Source organism: Procambarus clarkii, chromosome 28, assembly GCF_040958095.1.
Source record: "Procambarus clarkii isolate CNS0578487 chromosome 28, FALCON_Pclarkii_2.0, whole genome shotgun sequence".
Classification (NCBI taxonomy): Eukaryota; Metazoa; Arthropoda; class Malacostraca; order Decapoda; family Cambaridae; genus Procambarus; species Procambarus clarkii.
In genome coordinates this window covers 5607493-5611773 of record NC_091177.1, presented here as the reverse complement: position 1 = coordinate 5611773, position 4281 = coordinate 5607493, and positions in this window count along the sequence as shown.

Here is a 4281-nt window from a genome sequence, read left to right as displayed (position 1 = left end):
GAGAGAGAGAGAGAGGAGAGAGAGTGAGAGTGAGAGAGAGAGAGAGAGTGAGAGGAGAGTGAGAGTGAGAGTGAGAGAGAGAGAGAGAGAGAGAGAGAGAGAGAGAGAGAGAGAGAGAGAGAGAGAGAGACAAGGCAGACCTGACAGGTGGTGAGAAGCGGGAAGCCTGTTGTCTAGGGTGGTCTGTGGGTGATTGAAAGAGGGGGGAAAACAATTGGAGTGGTGGAGAAGAGAGAGAAAGGAGTGTAGATAAGAGAGGAAGGATTAAGAGAGAAGAGAAGGGGGCAGGAAAGAAAGTATAAAATATGCTTATAAGGTGATGAAATCTTATGAGGAGCCTCTCACGAGGGTGGAGGGGTGGGGGGTCGAAGGAGGGTTCAGTACCAGAAGGTACAACCACTGGTACCTGTCCCATGGTAGGCCAGGTACCAGGTAATGGTGGCACTCTACCTGCTCCTGGTCGGTAACCACCCCCACCTGGTAGGGCAGGTGATGGTCATACTTTATCTTTGGTTTCGGTAACTTTAAGAACTTCCCTTATCACTCTACAGCGCCTTTCCTGTTCCCTCTCACTCGTTCCTCCCACTTGAGCGGCAGTCTTTTGCAGGGTACCGGGTTCTCCTTCAAGACATCAAGTGTTATAAAGACAGATGTTCTTCTACCTCCTCTTCCCCATTGGCTGCAAGGGCCGCGAATTGCTCGTTCAGTGGACGCTGCCTGAACGTCTTTCATGGGTATAGATGTGATGTCGTTTAGAGTGAGGGGGGGAGGGGGTGGTGCATAGGGGGGGGGGGGGTCACGCTACCCCATGCCTGTACGGCGCTCACCCTGGACACCTGTCCACCTATACCTTTGTCTTTCAACCCGTCTGTCTGTCTCTCCAGACATCTGTCCATCGACACCCTTGGAGACCGCGGTAACTCAGATAACACACACACACACACACACACACACACACACACACACACACACACACACACACACACACACACACACCGACACTCACCTCCTCTTCACCTGATGATCACGAAGAACCCACCTCATCCACACCATTCATCAGCCATGATTCATGATGCGCGCCCCAACGCGATCATCACACATGAGTTTCAATCACCACTGGTTTTTCTCGCAGCCTCCCTCGATCATACGTCTTCCTTAACGCCTCTTAAGCACTTTGTCTTCCTCGCCTGATGCTTCTTTTTGAGTGCAAGAGTGATTTTTGAGTGCAAGAGTGATTTTTGAGTGCAAGAGTGATTTTTGAGTGCAAGAGTGATTTTTGAGTGCAGGAGTAACTCGTGTGGGAAGTGCTTCGTTTTAAGGTGCAAAGTTGCACTCGGGGAGATAAGTTATCAATTAAGTGCTTGAGAAGAGGGATTTGACTAGTGACACAGACACTAAGCATCCCAAGGTCAAGCACGATCTTGAGGTTATCTTGAGATGATTTCGGGGCTTTAGTGTCCCCTCGGCCCGGTCCTCGACCAGGCCTCCACCCCCCAGGAAGCAGCCCGTGACAGCTGACTAACACCCAGGTACCTATTTTACTGCTAGGTAACAGGGACATCAGGGAGAAAAAAAAAAAAATTTTGCCCATTTGTCTCTTGCTATGTTTAAAGTGTTGCCTGTAGTTTAATAACAAAGTTATCTGAGGTGTTCTTCAATACAAAACATGTTTTTTTTTTGTTCTTCAATACTAAACATGCTTTTTTTCTGTTCTTCAATACTAAGCATGCTTTTTTTCTGTTCCTTTTGACTCCTTTGTTTAAATAAATGCACAATCTAGTTGTTATAACTGATAACCCATAATATTAATTATGCATAAAATTCCACATCTGAGAGCTATATCATCGGGGGATTTTGAATCATTCACGAGAGCAAAACGTCCAGTAATACAGTCATTACTTCATGGGGTAAATTTCAGTACTGCCTTCGTCACCGTCCGTAGGTAACACTCCTTTGACGCCTTAATTCCTCACCTAGCCAGAGGTAACAGCCCAGTAATGACACCAGTGGTCTCGGAAACATCAATTACAAGGCATAACAGCACGGAACGAGAGCTTTTGACACACTGGGTGAGCGTCAGGTATGTTCCCTTGACTCGACCTCAAGCAATAAGTCACTGGTTGTGTCCCCATCCTCCCAGCCCCCCACGGCAGGAGGGTCCGAACATTCCAACAATGTCCGCCGCTTCCCGACACATCCGACCGCAGCAGCGGCGGCAGCGGCCTGTGCAGACGATTATCTCTTCAAACCATAATTTCCCCTAGCGGAGAGCCTTTTAATATTGCCCTCGTGTCTCTGGAGATAAAGAGTTGGGGAAGGTTAGGGAGCGCTCCCAGCAGGTGGGGTGGAGCGGAGCTGGCATCCCGGTGGGGTGGGCGGCTTGGGTGCATCATCATCCCCACAGGTGGGCTAGTCCCCTTCTCTATCCCTCTCTCTCTCCTCAACCACCCCCACACCCTTTCCCACTCTTCCGGCTTTTCTCCTTCCCTTGCGTCGTTCCCTTCCTGTTCCCACAATTACTGTCAGGCGCCTACAAAGGGAAAATACCCTTCGTGTACATTAGGCATTATTTTCTCCCGTCCGTCTGACGCTGGACGCCATAAAGGCAAGACTCCCTCCACAACCCGACCCCCTTACATTGTCACCTCCGGGGGTAACAAGAGGCTCCCGCTAAGGGCCAATCGGGGCCACTTACTCTGTCAGCGAGTCATGCCGGCGGCTTACAGGTTGTTCGCTCAAGGGCCCGGGTTATGAGCGCCCTTGACAGTCGTACCAGCACTCAGGACAACCGCTTTTACCCCACCATTCACCGGAGAGGAAAATGGTCTGAATGTCACCGCGGTCAGTGGAGAAACATTTGTAACATATTTGTCTGTTGAGTGTAAGAAACACAAGTGTAAACACCACAACAATAAACACACCGGGAACGGATTCCTCTCCTTAATGTTATTCATTAAACTAACAACCAGACTACGCAACCATGTCGTCAGACATATTAACAACAATATAACTAAAATATGACTAAACACCAAACATAGAAAACTGGAACTTGGGGAACAAAAGGTGTTTAAGGAGGCAAAGAAGAATGAGGAAGAGGAGGAAGAGGATGATTAGGTATAAGGAAGACGGTATAAGTACCGACGGGAGGCAGAAGACCCTCTCAGCGATGGTGTCTGTGATAGCGTCAGCGCTGAGATAAACCCCATGTCGACCTGTCACTAGATTTGAGCTAATTTACCTACTGTCGCTCGGGTCTAAATGGTCCACAGGGAGAGAAGGAGGTTAGGTGGGGAAGTGGGGGGTGGGGGTCTTGGATGGGGTGGTGGAAGGAAGGGGGGAGGTCTTGGAGGGGTGGGGGGGAAGGGGGGGGGTCTTGGAGGGGTGGGGGAGGAGGTGGGGGGGAGGGGAAGGTTCAGAGGAGCGGATTAAAGGGTCGTCGAGCATCTATTCTAATCCTTTGTGGCTATTCAGCAAATATTCTGTTATCTCCTCTCAAGAGGGCATAATGGAGGTAATGTTATGGTGTTGAGTGGTGAGGACATGAGTGGTGACGATGGTGGTAGTGTTGTGGTGACGATGGTGGTAGTATTGTGGTGACGATGGTGGTAGTGTTGTGGTGGCGATGGTGGTAGTGTTGTGGTGACGATGGTGGTAGTGTTGTGGTGGCGATGGTGGTAGTGTTGTGGTGACGATGGTGGTAGTGTCGTGGTGGCGATGGTGGTAGTGTTGTGGTGACGATGGTGGTAGTGTCGTGGTGACGATGGTGGTAGTGTTGTGGTGACGATGGTGGTAGTATTGTGGTGACGATGGTGGTAGTGTTGTGGTGACGATGGTGGTAGTGTTGTGGTGGCGATGGTGGTAGTGTTGTGGTGACGATGGTGGTAGTGTTGTGGTGACGATGGTGGTAGTGTTGTGGTGACGATGGTGGTAGTGTTGTGGTGACGATGGTGGTAGTGTTGTGGTGGCGATGGTGGTAGTGTTGTGGTGACGATGGTGGTAGTGTTGTGGTGACGATGGTGGTAGTGTTGTGGTGGCGATGGTGGTAGTGTTGTGGTGACGATGGTGGTAGTGTCGTGGTGACGATGGTGGTAGTGTTGTGGTGGCGATGGTGGTAGTGTTGTGGTGACGATGGTGGTAGTGTTGTGGTGACGATGGTGGTAGTGTTGTGGTGACGATGGTGGTAGTGTTGTGGTGACGATGGTGGTAGTGTTGTGGTGACGATGGTGGTAGTATTGTGCATATGCAACAATAATCACTCAATTTCTTTCAATTTATTCACTC